Source organism: Cervus canadensis, chromosome 4, assembly GCF_019320065.1.
Source record: "Cervus canadensis isolate Bull #8, Minnesota chromosome 4, ASM1932006v1, whole genome shotgun sequence".
Classification (NCBI taxonomy): Eukaryota; Metazoa; Chordata; class Mammalia; order Artiodactyla; family Cervidae; genus Cervus; species Cervus canadensis.
The window spans coordinates 38,523,276-38,548,090 of record NC_057389.1 but is presented as its reverse complement, the minus strand read 5'-3'; the positions used below and the strand labels follow the sequence as shown (position 1 = coordinate 38,548,090).

Below are 24,815 nucleotides of genomic sequence, written 5' to 3'. Positions count from 1 at the left end.
TGTACCAGCATAACGTTGCACAATTCATCGTTCACTTTTGTGGTTTAGGATACACTGGGGACCTCATTCTACACTTTCAGAAAATACTACATTTTAGTTTTGAATATGAAGAAATCAAACAAATCATCAACAATATGAGAAATATAAGTTTTTAACGTCAGAGCTCTTCTCATCAGCTGAAGAATTATGCTAAAAAATAAGAAATGAAAATGTTCTTACCCAAAAAGGGAACAGAATTCACATCTCCTAGAAAAAACAAAAATAAGAATGCCTTATAACCCGATTTTAAATTATTCAGTACAATATTAGATAACTCGGAAAGTTTTTACACCTTTCCTCCTCAGCATAAGGAGAAAAACAAAAAACTATCATTCACCATCAGTCTCCTTTCTCTGTCCAATCCAATTTGGGGGGGGGGGGGGAATTCTACCATCAGCTAAGGCCAATCTTAATAAGAAAGACATTTTCTGGCTCTCCGGATGTTAGGATGGTAAGCCCTGAAAATGTTAGAGAGCAGAGCTAAAGCCTAAAACCATAAGAAAACTCAGCCAAAAACTCAAATACCGGGGAGAAGAACGCACTTCTTACATAAGCATTGGCAACACGTTTTAAATATAGCTGATCCTTCCCACTCCCAGTTATTGCTAACTAACTGTGTATGTACCTGATTTCCACGTAAACTACTAGCGGTTCTGTGGTTTCTGGTCATCTCCAAATCAGCAAACATCCACTCTGGGAATCCACTCTGCATACAAGGGCCATCTTTCAACTTAAGCAGGCAGACAGAGGAAATAAAAAACTGCTATCTCTGCCATTGGGCGCTCAGCCTGGGTCACGACTGCAGCACCAACAGCTCATCCTTTGGGCAAGATTCAAGATTCACCAGAACTACACAGTCCGTATTTTAAAAAATAAAAAGACACACAGTCCCTCTCCTTTCCTTTCAAACTAGTTTCCTGTTTACTGCTGACTGCGATGCAAAGCCATCCATTAATCTTTGATGCCTTCTTACAGCAGAGCCCCCTTCCTCTCTCCCCGCACCGCCTCCCCCGCCCCCCACGCCTGCTGATCTCAGCCGCGTTTGAACTATAGTAACCCCAGCCCAGCTCGCTGCAAAGCCAGCAGCGCAGCAGCAGCAGCGGGCCGCGGCCGCCGCGGGGCTAGGGGATTACGTCCACAAAAACTCTGCCAGTAAAGAGGCCCGTGCCAGGGAGCTCCCCTCCCCTCTGGCCAAGGATGCTGGCTCCGCCGCGCCACGCACCGAAAAGATTCTGAAGCAAGACGCGGGCGAAGTTCTTCATCCCTGAACAGAAAGGGGATCTATTCCCAAAGGGCGGGCAAGGGTCTTGGGATCCTTGGTTGAGAAAAGCAAGTGAAGAGGGATGCAGAAGGCCTGGCGAACGAGAGTAGCAGCGAAGGGAACAAAAAGGAAAGGATGAGGACCGCTCATACTGTAAAAAAGGGCTGACAGACATGATATAGTGCAAATGGGTCCCCATTTGAAGAATGACTTGGCAGGGCTTTCTGCACCCCAAAACCACCTCAAACCGAATGAAAGGTGGGGAAGCCGAGTTTGGGGCTGCGTAAAGCAAAGAAGAGTAGGGTGAAATAAGAGAGGGAGGGAACCTCGTGAGCCAAGTGGACAAAGACGCAAAAGACCGAAAGTTGGACGTGGGAACTGGAGGAAAAGAGCTGGAAAGGAGCAGCTGGAAAGGCGGCAGCTCAGAGGGGCTTGGAAAAGGCCCTAAAAGGGGTCCTGGGAGGCGATGGGGCAGCGCTCAGAGCAGGGGCATCTTAGGAATGCTGGGGAGACGAGGGCTCTCTCCAGGAGGGTGGAGGTTAGAGAGGAGCCGGGGAAGGCCCCGGAGCTGGGAAAGGGCGCTCTGACCGGGGCCCCGGAAGGGGAGGACAGAGCTGGAGAAAGCCGAAGCGGGGGCCAGGAGGGCCGAGGGAGGGGCTGGCGGCTGGGAAGGAGGGGGCGCTGCGGGTGAAGTGGGGACGAGGATGGGAGAGAGGAAGAAGGCGAACGGGGAAAGGGGCGAAGGGGGAAAAGAGGACCGAGCTGGCGACGGGATGGAGGAAGGGAGTGAGGAGGGACGGGGGAGGGGGAGAAGAGAGGATGCAGGATGCGGGCGAGGGCGCCGGGAGAAGGGGCCGACCCGGGCGGACGGCTCGTTCACCTCAGGCTGCGGCCTCCCTCCCCAGGAGAGGCGCCGCCGGCGGACAGAAGGGCTCCGCAACTCCCAGGCTCTCTCGCTCGCCTGCCCTCCCGCTCTTCTCGGGCGGCGGCAGCAGGGGCCGGTACGGCGCGGCTCACAGCGGCGGCTTCTCCGCGCCGGGCCTTGGATGTTGCGTCTCGGGAGGCGGCGGCAGCGGAGGCGGCAGCAGCCCGACCCGTGCGGTCACCATCGTCCGCGGCGGCAGGCGCTCGCGGGCCGAGCTCCTTAGCAGCCGGCGGCAGCCATGGCCTTCTTCGTTCACTCCTCCCGCCCCCGGCGCTCTGCGGCGGCAGCAGCCCGGGTTCAGTGCTCTGCGCCTGCGCGCGGCGCTGCCAGCGCGGCGCGCCCCGCCCCTCCCCCGTACGGGCGCGCGTGTGCGCGCCCTCGCGCGCACTCACAATCGCGCCGCCGGGTGGTTCCCGCGTCGCCTCCGGTACCCCGGTGGGAGATACACGCCTCCTGCAGCCTACACTGCCAGGCTCCCTCCGCTATGGAGACGCGTGCCACGCCGACAGCTGCACGCGCACTGTGACACGCACCATTCTGACACACGTGCGCTCTCACACTCCCCAAACACCAGGAGCCACAGCCACACCGCTCACACCCACACTTACCTGCCAGGACCACGTGGGCGAATTGGAGAGACTGATCCTTAAGCCGATGCAACCACAGTAGCAAACAGACTGATCCTTAACCCGATGCAACCGCAGTAGCAAAGAGGCCAGATTTTTTTTTTTTAACTCCCTACTGACTGGTCTAGATTGTCAACTCCTTGGCGTCAGAGACCGTATCTGTGATGGCTCAGTACTGCCTAGCACAGAACAGGCGTCCAATAAAACTTCTGTTGAATAAGTGAGTGGATATATGAATAAGTGAATTGGAACTATGCATTGAGTATCTTTAAGAATTCCAACTCTTTGGTTTAAAGAACTTGTTCAAAGAATTTTACTGTAGTATGTGATTAAATGGTATGTGTGTGTCCTGTCTTTTAGTCTAAGGTTAAAAACAGATTAATTTACCATCACACTTCCCAAGATTAGGAAATCCATTTATTCTGTCCAAATCACTAGAACTGACAAATGTTAAAATACCTTGTGGGGCAGGAACTGTTCCCTATTTACCCACAGTAAAAAACCTGAAACACATTGTTTGTACCAAGAATGAATCAAGAATGTTGCTGGTCTTCTGGGCTTTATCTACTTCCTTGCCTCAGTGACCCCCAACAAATTCCCTCACCCTCAGCCCCTTCCAAAAAAAAAAAAAAAAGCCCTACATTGTTCCTTCCTTTGTCTTTGGTTAGTTCCTAGACAGTCACTTTGAGGTTGGCAATGCCTACACATACGGAAGATCACACACTCAGTAGTGGATAAAATGTTGCCACTAAATTGAATCATCTGAAAATTGTAAAGTCTCAACATCTGCCTGTTAGAAAAGAAATTAAGGTCCTTTCACCTAGATTTGTGTTGGAGGCCCTCCTTGGAAATTCAAGCCTTTGGCATTAGTATGCTAAACGGTAAACCCCCAATTCTGAGACACCTTGGCATGCTAAGTCACTTCAGTCCCGTCTGACTCTTGTGACCCTGTGGACTGTATAGCCTATCAGGCTCCTCTGTCCATGGAATTCTCCAGGCAAGAATACTGGAGTGGGTTGCCATGCCCTCCTCCAGGCTATCTTCCTGACCCAGGGATTGAACTCGCATCTCTCATGTTTCCTGCATTGGCAGGTGGGTTCTTTACCACCAACGCCACCTGGAAAGCCCACTTCTGTATCTAGCTTAAACTTGTCAACACAAGCTCTGCATTTAGAAAATGTAATTTCTGGAGGCATTAATCAATCAAATTCAGAGTAACTTCCCTTCCACCAATTTGATATCCCTAAAGAAATTAAAGTTTTTTAAGTTTCTGGGGATTGGCCACCTTTCATCCTTGTGCCTAAAACTACTTACAAATAATCATTTAGCCTGCTACATGGCAAAGAGGCAGTTTTATGAGTCTCTCAATACTGGTAAATGAGAAATTACACACACACAGAATTACAGAGGCCACATGACTAATGATTGGAATAGGAAACTGCCCAGGACAGCAAGGCCTTTCCTTTGATTTCCTTCCTGTTTTCACAATTTTACTACTGACTCAGTCAAGAAAATGTAAGGCCAGAAACTAGATTACCATGAAGTCAAAACTACATAAACAGATTCTAACTGGATTTATTTATTCTTCCCAGGTGAATGACAGAATCTTGAAAGGATTTCTTTAGCACTGATACTGGATTTCTGTGTTTTGTTTAAATGGAAGCGAAGTCTACCTCAGCTCTGACCTTTCCTTTTTTAAAGGTAAAAATTGGGTTCAAAGTCCTATAAGCTTTGCTGTAAGTTCCCCGAACTTGTAAAAGCAGGAAAAAAGTCACACTTGGTTTTTATAGCAGCTGCCTATAAATGCTGGGGTTCAAAACAAGCAAAGAAAATTACTCCGGTAATTAAAGGGTTACTGCTATTACACTGCTGCTAATCCAGTTTTGAAAGAGCTCTAAAGAGCCAGAAACAGGTAACCAAATCACACTAAAGAGAAAAGCAAGCAAAAAAAGAAAAGCAAAAAAAAAAGAAAAGAAAAGCAGTGGGATAAAAAGCAGGGGGTAGGGGGTGGGGTATTAGAGAGGACTGCTCAAATAAATGAGGCAATCTTATGTGACTTTTTTCCTGTTTTTACAATCTCAAATAAAAAAGAGCAAGTACTTTCTAGAGACACTCAAAAGCACACAAATCAGGAAAGGTCAGGAGAAAAACATGGTAAGTACCTGGAACCAAGCTTAAGGATATACCCAAATGCCATATCTTGGTCATAAAAGGAATTAACTTAATGTGCTAGAAGGAAATAAGTGGAGTGTTTATGTTTTTGGAATGGCAGGCAGTTCAGGATTCTAGAGGTTATCTTGGTAGCAGTTTAGTGACTCAGTCCTGTCTGACTCTTTTGGGACTGCATGGATTGTAACCCACCAGGCTCCTCTGTCCTTGGGATTTCCCAAGCAAGAATCCTGAAGTGTGTTGTCATTTCCTTCTCCAGGGGATGTTCCCCACCCAGGGATCAAACCTGGGTCTCCTGCCTTGCAGGCAGACTCCTGCATTTCAAGAGGATTCTTTATCTACTGAGCCATCAGGGAAGCCCTAAGGTTATCTTACTGTCCACTAACCTTATTCAACACTGAGGAAGAAGTCAGCTCAGAGTTTGCAAGAGTGTATGTTTGTTACAGTTCCTGCCATTCCAAAAGGTTAGTTTCTGAGTTCCTTATAGAATTAACTGTTGCTAATGATCTCAAAAGATGATGCTGTGAAAGTGCTGCGCTCAATATGCCAGCAAATTTGGAAAACTCAGAAGTGGCCACAGGACTGGAAAAGGTCAGTTTTCATTCCAATCCCAAAGAAAGGCAATCCCAAAGAATGCTCAAACTACCACACAATTGCACTTATCTCACACGCTAGTAAAGTGATGCTTAAAATTCTCCAAGCCAGGCTTCAGCAATACGTGAACCATGAACTTCCAGATGTTCAAGCTGGTTTTAGAAAAGGCAGAGGAACCAGAGATCAAATTGCCAACATCGCTTGGGTCATCAAAAAAGCAAGAGAGTTCCAGAAAAACATCTATCTCTGCTTTATTGACTATGCCAAAGCCTTTGACTGTGTGGATCACAATAAACTGTGGAAAAGTCTGAAAGAGATGGGAATACCAGACCATCTGACCTGCCTCTTGAGAAATCTGTATGCAGGTCAGGAAGCAACAGTTAGAACTGGACATGGAACAACAGGCTGGTTCCAAATAGGGAAAGGAGTATGTCAAGGCTGTATATTGTCACCCTGCTTATTTAACTTCTATGCAGAGTACATCATGAAAAACACTGGACTGGATGAAGCACAAACTGGAATCAAGATTGTCCGGAGAAATATCAATAACCTCAGATATGCAGATGACACCACCCTTATGGCAGAAAGTGAAGAAGAACTAAAGAGCCTCTTGATGAAAATGAAAGAGGACAGTGAAAAAGCTGGCTTAAAACTCAGCATTCAGAAGACTAAGATCATGGTATCCGGTTCCATCATTTCATGGCAAATAGATGGGGAAACAGTGAAAACAGTGGCAGACTATTTTTGGGGGGCTCCAAAATCACTGCAGATGGTGACTGCAGCCTTGAAATTAAAAGACGCTTACTCCTTGGAAGAAATGTTATGACGAACCTAGATAGCATATTGAAAAGCAGAGACATTACTTTGTCAAAAAGGTATGTCTAGTCAAGGCTATGGTTTTTCCAGGAGTCATGTATGGATGTGAGAGTTGGACTATAAAAAAGCTGAGTGCAGAAGAATTGATGCTTTTGAACTGTGGTGTTGGAGAAGACTCTTGAGAGTCCCTGGACTGCAAGGAGATCCAACCAGTCCATCCTAAAGGAGATCAGTCCTGGGTGTTCATTGTAAGGACTGATGCTGAAGCTGAAACTCCAATACTTTGGCCACCTGATTCAAAGAGCTGACTCATTTGAAAAGACCCTGATGCTGGGAAAGATTGAAGGCGGGAGGAGAAGGGGATGACAGAGGATGAGATGGTTGGATGGCATCACCGACTCAATGGGCATGGGTTTGAGTAAACTCCAGGAGTTGGTGATGGACAGGGAGGCCTGGCGTGCTGCAGTCCTTGGGGTCGCAGAGAGTCAGACACGACTGAGTGACCGAACTGAACTGAACTGAATGATCACATAGAAATAGTCCTTTGTTTCAAATCAGCAGATAACTGGTAGCCAGTTATGCACCACCTTTTAAAAGATCCAGAGATAAAATCTCATATACCAGACTTCACATAATGCGGCCAAAATCCAAAGAACCTGGATGGCCAACATTGGAAATATACGGAAAGGAGCATTTTCATTAATTAATTTATTCATTCATCTATTCATTCCTAGTATTTTCTGGGCACTTGGAGGGTTTTCTCTGTCCAATTCAAAAAGAGTTAACTCTCGAGAATAGAAGAGCCTTAATGAGATATAAAATCTCATTCAACCTGGCTACCTCCATGGTTTGATTTTGAAAGCCAATTCTAAGAGAAAATCTATAGTTTTCTTAGGCAACATGGTTTAGTAGAGTCACTCTTTTTGAAATATAATTGAGATATAATTCACATACCATACATTATACCTATTTTAAATTGTAAAATTCAGTGGGTTTTAGTATATTTACAGAATTGTACAACCATCACTACCATCAATTTTAGAACAAGTTTATCACCATCTCCCTTTTAAAGAAAAAAATCCTTGTATCCATTAGCAGTCACTTTCCCTTCCTCTAGCCTTAGGCAACCACTTCTGTCTCTACAGATTTGCCTATTCTAGATGTTTCATATAAATGAAGTAATATAAGATGAGATCTTTCATGTCTGGCTTATTTCACTTAGCATAGTGTTTTCAAGTTCCATAAATATTGTAGCATGCATTAGTACTTCATTTCTTTTAATTGCCAAATAGAATTCTGTTGTAAGAACATATTACATTTTGTCTATCCATTCATCAGCTGATGGATATTTGGGTTGTTTCCACTTTTTTACTCTTATGAATAGTGCTGCTATGAACATTTATGTACTATAAGCTTTTGTGTGAACATATTTTTATTTGTCTTGGGTATAAAATTAGTAGAATTAAATTGCCAGGTTATACAGTACCTCAAAGGCTTTTCCAGTGGCTCAGCAGTAAAGAATCCACCTGCAATGCAGGAGCCACAGGAGATGCAGGTTTGATCCCTGAGTCGGGAAGATCCCCTGGAGGAGGGCATGGCAACCCACTCCAGTATGCTTGCCTAGAGAATTCCATGGACAGAGGGGCCTGGAAGGCTACAGTTCATAGGATCTATGAAGCGACAACTGAAGTGACTTAGCATGCATGCACATGGTAACTCAATATTTAATCTTTTGAGAAACTGCTAGACTGTTTTCCAAAGTGGCCGCTCCATTTTATATTCCCACCAGCAATGTAGGGTAAGAGGTTTACTCTTAGGTTCAGATGTCCCCCACTTGTTAGATGTGGGATCCTGTTTGTGCCAAGTATACAAATGACTCCATCTACCATCTGTAAACAGGGATAATGACAATATTTACTTCACATGATTATAACAAAAAATAAATAAATGATGTAGGCTAATATTTATATTTCAAAGTAAGCCCTTAGTAAATGCTATTAGTTTCCTTCCTCCCATCTTTGGTATTTGGTTGGCAACAGTTAATCTGTAATAAAGTCAGACAGAGATAAAATTATAACTCTCTATTAACAATGAGATGCAAAAAAAAAAACCCAATGAGATGCATACACATAGTTGATGTTAAATAAATGTTTTTGTGGATAATTAGAAAAGCAATAGATCTTGTATACTGCTTAAATACCAAAATAAATTTATATTTTTCTGCCCCTTGTGCAAGTAATGCCTAGGCTGCAGGAGGAAAAAACATAGAAATATGTCAGCTTTTTGCTTGGTCAGCATTTTTTAGCTTCCCCCCCCCCCCCCACACACACACATTGTTTATTTCACCAACTTTTTATTTTGAAGAGCTTCAAATATATACAAGAATTATTCAACAGTCAACATTTGTTAAAGTTTTGAATATTTGCTTTATCTATATGTGTGTGTCTTTTGTTGAGCTATTTGAGAGTAAGTTGCAGACATCAACATGTTGCACCCCTAAATGCTCTAGCCTGCCTCTTCTAAAAATAAGAGCTTTTTCCAGTATTACCAAATGCTATTACTACACTGAAGAAAACAAAGTGTAATTCCCTAAATCTTTTTATCATCCAGCCAATACTCCATTTTTCCCAATTCTCCTTAAAATATCTTTTACAGACAACTTTTTTTCTAACCAAGATACAATCAAGTTTCACTCATTATGTTATTGTTATGTCTTACAAGCCAGCTTTGTTTTTAATCAGTCTGAGTGCCTGTGACTATTTTGAATTTCTCACATCAGCAAAGGAAAAAAATGTTTTGTTGTCTTCAGATTTAAGGTCCACTGGTGTCCCTCTGTCCTGCCCAGTCACTTTCTTTGTCTTGATTCTAAGTAAGTCTGAGATGGTTAGTAAAATAAAACTGTGTTGCTTTTCAAGCATGATGATATCCAACTAAATACTGGATTGGCCAAAAGGTTCATTTGAGCTATTACATACCATCTTACAGAAAAACCCAAACAAACTTTTTGGCCATCCCAACAAATGGTTATTGATTGTCATATATATTAATTATTTCCTGTAATTTCATGGACTACAGGAGGCCATCCTAGATCCAAAAGGGAAGAGCCAATTGGAAAATTTGCCAAAGAAAGTAAAAGAACCTGAGATGTAAAAAGAAACCAGGACCGGTCACCATGTATGAGCCCCAACCTAGGCCTCATCTGAAGCCAGCATGTCCATACTCTATCTAATTATATTAGGCAATAAAATGATCTTTTTTGCTTAAGCCAGTTTGGGTTGTGTTTTCTGTTATCGGCAGTTAAGAGAGTCCCAAGGCCTTCAATCCTTTCAATTTGCTAGTCAGTAAAATATGCTGTTATGAAGATGAGGAAGTAATTACAAAAAAAATTATGATGATAAGCACAAAGAAACACAACTGTTCAACTGAACAAGTTATTATAAAACACAACCATTTAACTCAGCAGTCCTCACCCTTTTTGGCACCAGGGATGGCTTTTGTGGAAGACGATTTTTCCATGGACCAGGGCAGGCAGGGTGGGGAGATGGTTTTGCAATGATTCAAGCACATTGCATTTATTTCTATCTGTTCTATTATTATTATATTAGCTCTACCTCAGATCATTAGGCATTAGATTCTAGAGGTTAGGGACCCCTGGTTTAACTACTATCCAGAAATAGAAGTTTGATAATACTCTCAGAAGTTTCCCACATACTCTTTCCTATTCACAACTGTCTCACTAACCACAGTGGTAACCATTTTTCTGATTTAATATGGTGACTTTTTTTTTGTTTGACCACTGAAGTATGAATCCCTAAATTCTGTATTTTCTTTCGCCTGTTGTTGAATTTTATATAATTTTATATAAATGAAATCATATGGTAACTATCCTTTTGTGATGAGCTTTTACTGCTTAATATTGTGTTTGAGATTCAATTATATTCTTGTGTGAAACTGCAGTTCATTTTCACTGCAGTCTAGAATTCAATCTTTATTCAGTCTATTTATGAACCTTTGGGTTCATGAACAAATTCCAGTTTTGGTTCCAATTTTGGTTCAAACTAAATTCCAGTTTGAGGCTACTATGAATGCTAGTATCAACACTTCTGCACGTGTCTCCTGGTGTACATGTGCACATATTTCTCTTGAAGAGAACTGCTGGCCTAAGGGTCTACCTATATTCAACTTTCTCAGATAACTCCAAAATGTCTTCCAAGATGTTTATACCAATTTATACTCCCATTAGCAATCTATGAGTTCTTACTGCTCTATATTCTGGCCTGCAATTAAGATTGTCAGTCCTTTTAATTTTAGCCATTCTAGTGGAGTTCTTAACTTGACATTTCCCTAATTGCTGACAAGGTCAAGTACGTTTTCATGTTTGGTGGCCTTTTGTACTTCCTCTTTTGTGAATTGCTCTAGCCTGTTACCCAATTTTCTCTTGTCTTATTTACCTTTTGGTTTTTGTTTTGTAATCCTTAGTATCAGGCTGGCCAAAAAAGGTCATCTGGGTTTTTCATAACACCTATTTCCAAAACACCCGAATGACCTTTTTGGCCAATCCAATATATCCTGAAGGCAAACCCCTTTTAAATTATATATGCTGCCAAAGTCTTTTGTTCTACAGCTTCCCTTTTCATTCTCTAAATAGTGTTTTTTTGATGAACATTATTTCTTAATTTAAATTTCATATTTTTATGTTTAATGGTTTTTTTCAGCCTGTTTTTCCTACTGCTCTGTGGTGCCTTCACTGTCATAAATCAATGTGTCTGAGGAGATCTGTTCCTTAACTTTCTATTCCAAACCACTGATGTATTTGTCTTTACTTGTGCCAATAACAACAATTTCAGTTACTCTGACTAAATAAGAAGTCTTAACATATGGTAGAGCAAGTCTCCCCTCCTGGTTTTCTCTCTTTGGTTTTGTTTTCTTCAAGAGGATCCTGGCTCTTTGCATTTTCTTATCGATTATGGAATCAGATTTGGAATTTTGGCTTGTTGAGTTTTCCAAGACTCCAGTGAGATTTTTAGTTTTTGACATAAAAGTCTTGCATATCTTTTTTATTACATAAATTCCTAAGATATTTGAGGATTTTTATGCTATTGCTAATGGGAATTTAAGTTGTATTTTGTTAGCCTTTGAGGATATAACAGTAAACTTCAAGAATCACTTGTCTTCCAGTCTCATGAGGTTAGGGACAAACATAGAAATAGTTTTAATACAGAATGAACTGGACTGTTTATGATAAAGGTGGACAAAGGTTACCATGGAAATACAAACAGAAGAGATCAACCCATTTTGTGGGGTTATGAGGTGGGAGGAAGGGAGAGACATTCTAAGTGTTGAAAATAGACAAGGGCCAGTTAGGTGAGTCAAGAGAAAGCAAATAGAGGGGAGGAGAGAACACATGTGACACATACATTTCAGATGATAAGATGGAATCTCAGTGTCAAATGAAGTGCCAAAAAATCAAATTCAGAGATCAGTATAAGTATGAGGCAAGCTCCCCAGTGGCCATAATTTATAAAAGGAATGTGAGCAAACTAGTTCCAAGATTCGTGGGCCCCTTTAGCTAGATAAGGTTATCAAATGGTGTAAAAGGGTGAGCGGGAATAGAATTTTGGAAAGATTTCTTTGGAGGGAGCTGTTGCTGTCAGTACTTCTGAGGCAACCAGGCTTCTGGCGGGGGAGGGGGAGATAATACTTCCTGTTCTAGTCTAGGGATGAGGTTATCTTTCAAGGGACCATTCACAGAGGCTAAAATGTATTCCCTGCATAGGGCTGCTGCCTGGTGCCCGCCTGTGAAAGTGAAAGCTACCCATGGCGACAGAAGAAAAGTGGCTGCTTTGGGATGCATGAGCATTGCTAGAGTTTGTCAGTGTGTGTATTTCCCAGGGACCTGATGTATGCCACATGAGAAACAGGGCTGGTTCTGCTTGTCCAGGGTCTTATACCATAGGACTAATCACAAGGAAAGAAGGACCCAGTAGTGAGAAGCTGGAGGTAAAAATCCTATTCATAGGGTCACATGTGATCACCTAGAACAGAGATATACCCACCCAGGTCATTGATACTAGAATTAAGAATTCTCAAACAACACATGGAGGTCCACCAGCTTCTTACCATAGTTGACCAGTAATAAGAAGTCAGCTAGCTTTTTACGGAAATAGACCCACAGACATAGAAAACTTATGGTTACCAAAGGGGAAGGCAGGGGAGGGATAAACTAGAACACATCCACACTCAGTTCAGTTCAGTCGCTCAGTCGTGTCTGACTCTTTGTGACCCCATGGACTGCAGCACGCCAGACCCCCCTGTCCATCACCAACTTTCAGAGCTTGCTCAAATTCATGTCCATTGAGTCAGTGATGCCATCCAACCATCTCATCCTCCCTCTGTCACCCCCTTCTCCTCTTGTCTTCAATCTTTCCCACCATCAGGGTCTTTTCCAAGAAATCAGTTCTTCACATCAAGTGGCCAAAGTATTGCAGTTTCAGCTTCAGCATTAGTCCTTCCAATGAATATTCAGGACTGATTTCCTTTAGGATGGACTGCTTGGATCTCCTAGCAGTCCCAGGGACTCTCAAGAGTCTTCTCTAACATCACAGATCAAAAGCATCAATTCTTCCACACTCAGCTTTCTTTATAATCCAACTCTCACATCCATACATGACTCCTGGAAAAACCATAGCTTTGACTAGACGGACCTTTGTTAGCAAAGTTATATCTCTGCTTTTGCTGTCTAGGTTGGTCATAGCTTTTCTTCAAAGGAGCAAGCGTGTTTTAATTTCAAGGCTGCAGTCACCATCTGCAGTCATTTTGGAGCCCAAGAAAATAAAGTCTGTCACTGTTTCCATTGTTTCCCCATCTATTTGCCATGAAGTAATGGAACCGGATGCCACGATCTTTGTTTTCTGAATGTTGAGTTTTAAGCCAGCTTTTTCACTCTCCTCTTTACTTTCCTCAAGAGCTCTTCAGTTCCTCTTCTCTTTCTGCCGTAAGGGTGTTGTCATCTGCATATCTGAGGGTACTGATATTTCTTCTGGCAATCTTGATTCCAGCTTGTGCTTCATCCAGCCCTGCATTTTGCATGATGTACTCTGCATGTAAGTTAAATAAGCACAGTGACAAAATAAAGCCTTGACATACTCTTTTCCCAATTTTGAACCAGTCTGTTGTTCCATGTTCAGTTCTAACTGCTGCCTCTTGACCTGCATACAGATTTCTCAGGAGGCAGGTCAGGTGGTCTGATATTCCCATCTCTTGAAGAATTTTCCAGTTTGCTGTGATCCACACAGTCAAAGGTTTGGCATAATCAATAAAGCAGAAGTATATGTATTTCTGGAATTCTCTTATTTTTTCTATGATCCAGCAGATATTGGCAATTGGATCTCTGGTTCTTCTGGCTTTTCTATATCTAGCTTGAACATCTGACAGTTCATGGTTCATGTACTGTTGAAGCCTGGCTTGGAGAATTTTGAGCTTTACTTTGCTACCGTATGAGATGAGTGCAACTGTGAGGTAGTTTGAACATTCTTTGGCATTGCTTTTCTTTGGGATTGGAATGAAAACTGACCTTTTCCAGTCCTTTGGCCACTGCTGAGTGAAAAGAATTGAATATATATATGTGAGTGTGTGTGTGTGTGTATGTATAACTGAATCACTTTGCTGTATTATTTGGCTTCCCTGGTGGCTCAGTTGGTAAAGAATCTGCCTGCAATGCGGGAGACCTGGGTTTGATCCAGGTTTGATCTTCCCTGGGTAGGGAAGATCCTCTGGAGTAGGAAATGGCAACCCACTCTAGTATTCTTGCCTGGAGAATCCCATGGACAGAGGAGCCTGGTGGGCTACACTCCATGGGGTTGCAAAGATTTGGACATGACTGAGCGACTTGGCAGAGTTCACCTGAAATTAACACACTGTAAATCAACTATACTTCAATTAAAAAACAAAACAAAAAAGCCAGCTAGCTTCCACTACTTGAAGTAGTAGTAGTAGTAGGGTGCTGATTGTTCAGATTCTACAAAATAACTAGTAACCAGTGTGGAAGGAGCTTGTGGAAGGAGCTATAGGAAGGATATAGGAAGGATAATGGAAGGAGCACTATCCAATGAGGGCCCTATTCTAGTCACTGTATGGAGTAGTTTTCAGAGCAATTAGAGTAATTAGATATTGTGGGTCCTCTTTTATCAATTATATCACTTTCTGCTATATATCCAGTGGTCACCTACCTTTTTGGTTGTGGAAGACAGAAAAATTTGTGGAAGACAATTTTTCCACGGACTTGGGGTAGAGAGATGGTTTTGGAACAATTCAAGTGCATTACATTTATTGGGCACTCTATTCCTATTATTATTACATCAGCTCCACCTCAGATCATCAATCGTTAGATCCCAGAGGTTGAGGACCCCTGAAAATACCCTTTTTAATAAGCTGCTATTTAAAAAGCAAAGAATAAATTATAATTTATAAAAAGGATGTGCATGAGGCACTAGAAAAGAAAGATTCAAGTTGAGCCACCTGCCAGATCCCGAGAAACTGAAGACATGTTAACAAGTAAGAATAGCCTCTCCCTGACTTGTCCTGCTTCAGGTGGCTTCCACCCAGGTGGAGTCTGATGCAACTGCTACTGCACAGGGAGGAAGTGAGTGAGGAGAGGACAGAAGGTGACCACAGGCCTTCACACATGGAGAGAACTCTCACTTTTTGAACAGAGATGAAGGCATTCAACTAATTCCTTAACTAGACACATTCTAACTACAAACCAAGACTGTTATTTGTCACTTATAAAATGAGTAGCACTCCACACTAATTAAGAAGTCTTGGGATCTGCCCATGCTTACATTGGAGGGCAGGGCAAAATTACCTGTTCTGAATAAAAATGCTAAGGGCTAGTGGGTGACAGAATTGGATTGTGTTTTGACTACATTAGGAATATTACTAGGTACCCGCAGAGTATGAAGTACATGCAAGAATGACAAGCATACAATTATGATAGGATCTCAGGTTTACAGTCCCCTGGAGAAGGGAATGGCAACCCACTCCAGAGGAGCCTGAGCAGCTACAGTCCATGGGGTTGCAAAAAATTGGACATGACTGAGCCACACACACACACACACACACACACACACACACACACACGCACGCACATACACACAGATTTACAGAGGGAAAGTGGATAGTGATGAGGTAAGCTGGAGTCGGTTCAGGAGTTAAGGAAAGACCTTCCAGGCCATGCTAAGGAGTTCAGACTTGAACAAGAAATGGAGCAGCACTGAAGGGTGTGTGAAGGAGAGTAGTTTGTATTGGGCCTTCACTCTGCTCTAGGTTCTGTATGAGGTGGTTTACATGAATCATCACACTTAATCTCACAAAAAACCTAGGAAGTAGGTAGAATAATTATCTCCATCTTTAAAATGAGGAAACTGAGGTAGAGAGAGGTTAAGTAACTTACCAGAAGTCACACAACTAGTCAAGAGCAGAGCTCAGATTAAACGCAGACACATCTGGGTTGGTTGCGTTGCGTCCCTGACTACTGTACTCTGCCCTCTGTCTGACTGACCATTCCAGAGAGGTAATGAGTTTGTACCAAGAGCCACCTCTCAGAGTCTAGAACTCAAACTCCACTGGTCTCCCTTTGGTAATGAATACACTGTCATTATTTTTCCCTGAACTACCTATACAAACGAGAAGGAGAGTAATTCTTCAGGAATATTTCCTGTGAGCATGCTTTGATGTCTGTACAAGACTGAACAAAATGAGAAAGTTTGCTTTGGGACACAGACTTCAGAGTACAGTGTGGAAAAGTTCCTTTTCTTAAATAGAAGAGGGAGATGGTAGCTAAAAGAGTGGAGCCAGGAGTTACTCTGTCTGGGTTCACAATCTGGTCCTGCTACTTCCTAGCTGTGTGGGTTTGAGCAAGTTTCTCAACCTTCCTGTGCCTAATTTCCCATGTAATAACACCTTACTCATAGATTACATTTTACACACACACACACACACACACACACACACACACAATACATATATTGCTTTGAACAATTCTGGGCACAAGAAAAGCAACATTACCTATTGTTATTATTGCTGTTTTTACTTTGGCTTACCATGCTTATCACTTCACTATTCAAGGATACTAAAGAGACTAAATGTCAGTCAATATCTATAAAGCACATTCTTAGCATTTGTTAGATGCTAGATAGATGTTAGATGCTAAATGAATCCGAGCACATGGTTTCTGAAGATGTTAAGTATGATATAAATGAAACAGATAATTCCTGCCTTCAAACCTCTTACTGATGTTAGATGGATGGACTACTTATACTGCCTTGTTTTAAAGTTGCTTTGTGTGTATCTTCTCCTTTGCTTAATTATAAATGCTTTCATGGTATGAGTCAATGTTTCTTTTTCTTTTACCCTCTCCCCTTCATTCCCTTCTGTTTAGCATACTGTATATAGTTGTCTTTTAAAATCTGGTTGAGTGAACATGGAGCAAGCCATAAACAAATTTACAGGATGACACACTGCTGCAACAGTATGCCTGGTATGACTTCATGCTTAGTCACTCTCCCCAGTTCAGTGATAACCTTCTGCCTGGCTCACCGAGTTCTCTGTCTCTGCTTGTGTCTTCATTCTTGGTGACTTCAGCAACCACATAGAAAATCCATGTGTTTTTTATTCTTTCTTTATTATTATTGCGGTGAAATTTACGTACAATAAAATCAATTACCTTAAAGTGAAAAATTCAGTGACATGTAGTACATTCACCATGTTGTACAACTAATCTCTCCCTAGTTCCAAAACATTTTCATCACCCCAAAGGAAATCCTGTACCAATTAAGCAATTGTTTCCCATTCTTCCCTCCCCAATCTCCTAGTTCAACCCTCTCACTTAAACAATCTTTTCCTCCAACCCACCTATGTCCATAGTTACCTCTCAAACTGTCTTTTAACATCAACTTCTAAAATTTCTATTTTAAGCATCTTTCTCTTTGGTCTCTCCTACAAATATGCTGATTCTGTTTTTTATAGTGCCCACACTCATGTTCTTCTCAGCATCAAGCTTCCAACTCACCTACCAATTCTTTACATATCCCTCTTAGGTCTTTACATCTCTCTTTACCCACCATACAGTCTATTGTTGTTGTGTAGTCTCTAAGTCATGTACAATTCTTTTGCAATCTCATGGACTATAGCCTGCCAGGCTTCTCTGTCCATGGGATTTCCCAGCCAAGAATGCTAGAATGGGTTGCCATTTCCTTTTCTAGGGAATCTTCCTGACCCATGGACCAAACCCACGTCTCCTGCTTGCCAGCAGATTCTTTACCACTGAGCCACCTGGGAAGCCCACAGATTCTATAGTCTACCATTTAAATGTCTTGCTTGTAAATGTCCTTAACTTTCTTTCCCCTCTATCTGCCCTGCACCTGCAAGGCTGATATGGCTGGATAAACCACACAACTGATCACAAATTTCAGAGCTTAGCCCTCAGCACTGCTCCACAAACCCACTGCATTGTCCTGATGAGTTTGTTCTCCATTCCCAAGAGTGGTTCACTCTACTTTCTACTCCAACCTCCAATACCACCCATCCTCTCTCTCCTCCACTCCCTTTTAGCTGAGTGAGTAGCTGAGAAAATAGAAGCAGTCTGTCAAGTTCCTCATCCTTCTACCAGGAATCTACCAGTATTTAGAATAACATTCTGGGGCTTCCTTCTTGTACAGTAGGAGAAAGTTCCCTTCTTCTATCAAAGACCAGATCCTCCACTGGGTGATCTGAATTTCAGCCTCTCTGGCTTTCTCAAAGACCTGAATCTGTAGTAATTCCCTTTCTCCCTTATACCATCAACTTTTCTCCCTACTGGATGACTGCCACTAGCATATAAACATACTCAGGATGGTAATCGTTTAAAGAAAATCTTCCCCTGACTTCGTACCCACAACCATCATCCACACTCTGAACATGTTCTTAAAAGTTGTCTATAGCCACTGCCTCCACTTCCTTCCTCCCCATTCTCCCCTGATACACTCTAATAAGAAATCCATCGTGAATATTCAGCTGAAACTGTTCCCAGAAAGGTCATCAAAGTCTTCCTCACTGTCATATCCAATGGTCCCTTGCCAGTCCTCACCTTAGTCTCCTTCTCAGCCAGCATACCATGGGTCCATTAAACCTCCTTCATAAAACAGTTCCATTCCTTGTTTTCTGCATTGAATTCTTAGGCCTGCTGTAACAAATTACCACAAATTGGTTGGCTTAAACAACAACCTGGAATGTGAAGTCAAGTGGGCCTTAGAAAGCATCTTTATGAACAAAGCTAGTGGAGGTGATAGAATTCCAGTTGAGCTATTTCAAATCCTAAAATATGATGCTATGAAAGTGCTGCGCTTAGTATGCCAGCAAATTTGGAAAACTCAGCAGTGGCCACAGGACTGGAAAAGGTCAGTTTTCATTCCAATCCCAAAGAAAGGTAATGCCAAAGAATGCTCAAACTACCGCTCAATTGCACTCATCTTACACGCTAGTAAAGTGATGCTTAAAATTCTCCAAGCCAGGCTTCAGCAATACGTGAACCATGAACTTGCAGATGTTCAAGCTGGTTTTAGAAAAGGCAGAGGAACCAGAAATCAAATTGCCAACATCCACTGGATCATTGAAAAAGCAAGAGAGTTCCAGAAAAACATCTATCTCTGCTTTATTGACTATGCCAAAGCCTTGGACTGTGTGGATCACAATAAACTGTGGAAAATTCTGAAAGACATGGGAATACCAGACCACCTGACCTGCCTCCTGAGAAACCTGTATGCAGGTCAGGAAGCAACAGTTAGAACTGGACATGGAACAACAGGCTGGTTCCAAATAAGAAAAGGAGTATGTCAAGGCTGTATATTGTCACCCTGCTTATTTAACTTATATGCAGAGTACATCATGAGAAAAGCTGGGCTGGAAGAATCACAAGCTGGAATCAAGATTGCTGGGAGAAATATCAATAACCTCAGATATGCAGATGACACCACCCTTATGGCAAAAAGTGAAGAAGAACAAAAGAGCCTCTTGATGAAGGTGAAAAAGGAGAGTGAAAAAGTTAGCTCAAAGCTCAACATTCAGAAAACTAAGATCATGGCATCCAGTCCCATCAGTTCATGGGAAATAGATGGGGAAACTGGAAACAGTGTCAGACTTTATTTGGGGGGGCTCCAAAATCACTGCAGATGGTGATTGAAGCCATGAAACTAAAAGACGCTTACTCCTTGGAAGGAAAGTTAGGACCAACTGAGACAGCATATTAAAAAGCAAAGACATTACTTTGTCAACAAAGGTCCATCTAGTCAAGGCTATGGTTTTTCCAGTGGTCATGTATGGATGTGAGAGTTGGACTGTGAAGAAGGCTGAACACCGAAGAATTGATGCTTTTGAACTGTGGTGTTGGAGAAGACTCTTGAGAGTCCCTTGGGCTGCAAGGAGATCCAACCAGTTCATCCTAAATGAAATCAGTGCTGGGTGTTCATTGGAAGGACTGATGTTGAAGCTGAAACTCCAATATCTTGGCCACCTGATGCAAAGAGCTGACACATTGGAAAAGACCCTGATGCTGGGAAAGATTGAGGGTCAGAGGAGAAGGGGATGACAGAAGATGAGATGGTTGGATGGCATCACCAACTCAATGGACATGGGTGATGGACAGGGAGGCCTGGTGTGGTGCAGTCCATGGAGTTGCAAAGAGTTAGACATAACTGAGCGACTGAACTGAAACAACAAAAATTTATTTCTAACAGTTTAGGAGGCTAAGAGTCCAAAATCAAGGTACTAACAGGGCTATGCTCCCTCTGAAGGCTCTAGGGAAGACTCATACCCTGCTTCTTTCTAGCTTCTGGCAGTTCCCAGAAATCCTTGGTGTCCCCTGGTTTATAGATGATTCATCCATCATCACATGGCATCCATACAGAATATCAGTCTTTAGACCCAGGGTACACCAAAACCCAGTAATGATGTCATCTGAATTTAACGAATTATATGTGCAAAAGCTTATTTCCAAGTATAATCACATCTGAGATTCCAGGTAGACATGAATGCAGGGGGTAGGGGGCAAGGAGCGGGAAATACATTATTCAACACAGTACAGTTTCTGTTGTGGCTTTCTTCCTGTTTCCTGGCTGGCTCCTCTCTCTTCTTTGGTAGCTCCTTTGTTTTCCCTGCCTTCCCTCTAAATGCTGCAACCACCCAAGGTTTGGCTCAGGGTTCTCAGGCCTTCTCTAAACCCACTATCTCCTGAGGGAATACCATCTAATAATATCATGATTTTGAAATTTCACTGATGACTCCCAAAATTTATGCTCCAATCCTCACCTACACTCAAATCCTAGCCACACACTGATAATGGTAATTAACACTCAGTGAATACTTACCATGTGCCAGGCCACATAGAGAATGCTTTATATGTATTAACTCATTTAATTCTTAAAACAAGCTTACAGGCTGAACACTGTTAATATCCCTAATTTACAGATGAACAAACTGAAGCACAAAGAAGTTAAGTGAATTGTTCAATCCCTCATAGTGAAGAGGAGCCAGGATTTGAAACTGGTAAACTGGGTCCAAAGCCTACTCTCTTGACCACTCTATACTCTGGTTTTTTACTGGGCTCCAGGATCACATATTCAGCTACATACTTCACATCTGCAACTAGATGTCAGTAAACATCTGGACATAGACTAAACAGAATGCCCCTTAATCTTAAACTACCACCTTAATCTTTCCTTCCCTGTTTCCGCACCTTAGTATTGTATATGGTACCACCAACACCCAGTTGCTCAAACTAAAATGTGTAGAAATAAAATTTGATTCTGCTCTTCCTTCATCCATCTTTGCCTCTATTCCCACCCCCAACAAATCCATCAGTGAGCCAATTAATAAATCAATAAATCCCCAGTCTGCCCATTTCTCTCCATTTTCACTACCATCCTAGTTCACATTGAATTATAATCATCTCTCAAGTTACTGCAACTACCTTCCACCTGGTGTTTCTGCTTTCTCTTTTGTAACCCAACAGTTAAATGAGTTTTTTGAAACATAAATCAGAATGACACACCCAGTTTCAAAGCCTTCAGAGTACCTGCTTACATTCAGAATAAAATGCATACTCCTGTTCTTAGTCTACAAGTCCCTGCTTGATCTGGCTCTGCTTACCTCTCTGCCTTCACTCCAACCACTCTCTTTTTTGCTCACATAGCTCTGGACATGCCCTCACTTCTGCTCTTCCCAGAATACCCTAACCTTGAGCCTGTACTGTCCTTTGTACCTGTTCATCTTCAAGCCAGAAATGCTGTCATAAATGCTCCACCCTCACATCTTCTTATTATGCAGGTCTCAGCTCAGAGTCCTTTTCTGAACCCTTACTTAATGTTGTTCCCCAACTACTTTCTACCACACTGCCCTATGTTTGTGTTTTAATAGCATTTGTCACTGTTTGAAAACACCTTATTTATGTATTCATTTATTTGAGCAGAGACTTCTGTTATTTCCTCAATGCCTAGAGTATCCAATACATAGCAATTGTTCTATATATATTTTTATTAGATGAATGAATGAAAATGAGTGAACACACAAGTAAAGTCAATCATGGAAGGCCGTTCGGAGGTCAGTTTTAAGACACAGTCTGAAAGTAGAGAAGATGATAAATTATTAGAGAGGAGAAAAGACACTTAGCAAAGAATATATTCAACAAAGTGATCCAGTCTTGAATAAGGGACAGAGGCCAGTAACTATACTAATTCAGGTGATGTGGAAACTCGGTCAATACCAGAGTAAAATTAGTTTATCAGAGCAGGGAGTCATCATTATTTTGTTAAACATATTGAATGTCAACTTAAGAAGTTTAAATTCATTTATACCGTCAACAGATATTTATCAAGTTTCTACTAGGTGCTAAGTACAATCTAGGTGCTTTTTATACAATATGAGCAAGAGAGATATAATCTCTGCTCCCCTGGTGTTTACAGTCTAGTGGAAGAAGGACATCAAATAAAAATATTCCATAAACATCTGCAATTGCCAAGCAAACTACCAAAGTGTGTGTGTGTTAGTCGCTCAGTCGTGTCCGACTCTTTGCAACCCCATGGACTGTATCCCACCAGGCTCCATTGTCCATGGGATGCTTCAGGCAAGTATACTGGAGTGGGTTGCCATTTCCTTCTCCAACCAAAGTGTGTACTGGGTTAATATTCTCATAACATGAATTAATGTGGTTTCTGCTTCCAGTATTTGCTGTCCCCCTCTGGCCGTTACTCATTCACTCAGGTTAGTATTCTGTATGTAATGACTCAGAAAAGTACAACACAGCAGAACCCAATAAATAACTAATAGGAATCTTGCCCCAGCTCTTGACTTTAAAATCCCAGTCTTCAGGAGGTACAGAATGTAACTCTGGCATGAAGAGTACTTTTGGAAAATACCCGATGAGTCAGAGCAAATCTTCCTGGCCCAGAGACTAGCACATTTCCAGGTTGGAGAAGAGGAGCGTCGGAAGGGAGGTAATTAGAGCTTAGGTGCTGCTGGATCTCTGGGCAAAGGAGCCTCTATCCTCTTTCACTGCCAGGCCATGCTCCAGTGAATGACAGACATCCAAGGTAGGCCTGTGGTGCATGAAAGCAGAGAATGGAGCTCGCTTCTCACATGCAGCCCAGCAAGCCGACCAGCCTCAGAGTAAAAATGGATTTGTGATAGGTCTAGGCATTTGACCTTTGAAGCCTCACAGAGTCACCAGTGCTTCTCTTTGGTAAAGAAAGTGTAAAGTGATCCAAGGGCACAGAGAAGTAAAATTCCAAAAAAGCTTGGTATTGTTTTGCTGACAGCAAGTCTATCATTTTCCAACAACAACCAATTCTCTAATTCTCAGATACCAACAGGGTGTTCAACAATTCAATCAATTCTGATCCTATTACATGGAAGTAGTGCAAACACACAAGAGAGTTTGTGGCTCAGTCCTACAAAAATGCCTCTACTTCACATGTCAGTCACAAGCAGGATCCCCAAGCTGCTCGCATCTGCCTCGCTGACTACACATTTGGGAATTCCCACAATTCGCCCTCCCTTAGGTTCAGTAATTCACTAGAACAACTCATGGAACTCAGTAAAGTGCTAAATCTAGCATTACAGTTTTATTATGACGATACAACTCTGAAATAGCCAAATTAAAGAGATACACAAGGCAAGTGGGTAGGGAGCATAGATAGTTTCCATATCCTCCGTGGGTGCACCATCCTCCTAGCAGATTGATGTATTTGCTCACCAACCTGGAAGAGCCCCAAACTTCACTGTTCTGAAGATTTTATCAATAGCCGTGATTGGTAAAATCACTGGCCATTGGTGACTGAACTCAATCTACAGCCCCTCTCCCCTCCCCAAGGTGGAGGTGTGGCTGGAAGTTCCAACCTTCTAATCATGTTTCTGGGCTTCCCTCACAGCTCAGTCGGTAAAGAGTCTGACTGCAATGCAGGAGAACTGAGTTAGATCCCTGGGTCGGGAAGATTCCCCAGAGAAGGAAATGGCAACCCATTCCAGTATTCTTGCCTAGAGAAGCCCATGGAAATAGGAGCCTGGCAGGCTCCAGTTTATGGGGTCGCAAGAGTCAGACACGACTGAGCAACTAAGCAATTCTGGTTGGTACCTCTAGTGACCAGCCCCCATCCTGAAGCTGTCTGAGAACTGAAGAACCACCTCATTAGCATAAATTCAGGTTTGAATAAAAGGGGCTTGTAACGAATAACAAAAGACATTATTAGACTCCCCTGGTGGTCCAGTGATTGGGAGTCTGCCTGCCAAGGCAGGGGACACAGTTCAAACCTGAGAGGATCCCATATGCTGTGAGACAAGAAGCTGGAGCTCCACAATTACTGAAGCCCATGCTCTACAGTTCATGCTCCACAACAAGAGAAGCCACCACAATGAGAAGTTCTCACACTGCAACAAAGAATAGCACCCCCTCCTTCTCCCAGCCGCAATTAGAGAAAACCTGAGAGCAGCAACCAAGACCAAGGGCAGCCAGTAAGTACAAATAAATAACATTTTGGTTTTTTTTTAAAAGGCATTCCTATCGGAAATTCCCAGGGTTTTAGGAATTCTGTGCTAGGAACCAGGAACAAAAACCAAATATATATATTTTGTATTATAAAACACATAGCATTTTCCAAAGCTCAGCATGGTGCAAGAGCAGCAGTATGGATTGCCCCCGGCCTAAGAGATAAATGAAAGCAGCAAGGCAGACCTGTACCGGGAGGGTCCTACAAATGAGAGCCAGAATGTGACAGAAGAGGCCAGTGTAGGCTGTCACTGGGAAACTGAGGGGACAAGGGACTTCACAGCAGACATCAGCTTGAATGAAAGACAATCAAGA

General features: G+C 42.4%; 1 protein-coding gene across 4 annotated transcripts in view; it reads right to left on the bottom strand.

Moving 5' to 3' along the window:
* The window catches only part of RNF145 (ring finger protein 145), a 61,104-nt gene extending 58,595 nt beyond the window's left edge, over positions 1 to 2,509 (bottom strand). The window contains exons 1-3 of one of the 4 annotated variants that reach the window (XM_043464834.1): positions 2,181 to 2,509; positions 665 to 769; positions 220 to 246 (exon numbers count right to left, since the gene is read on the bottom strand). The gene's annotated coding sequence lies outside the window, so the exon portion shown is untranslated. The remainder of the gene's footprint in view (positions 1 to 219; positions 247 to 664; positions 770 to 2,180) is intronic. The other 3 variants (XM_043464835.1, XM_043464832.1, XM_043464833.1) reach the window with 3 other exon arrangements.
* Between the last annotated feature and the right edge of the window lie 22,306 nt (positions 2,510 to 24,815).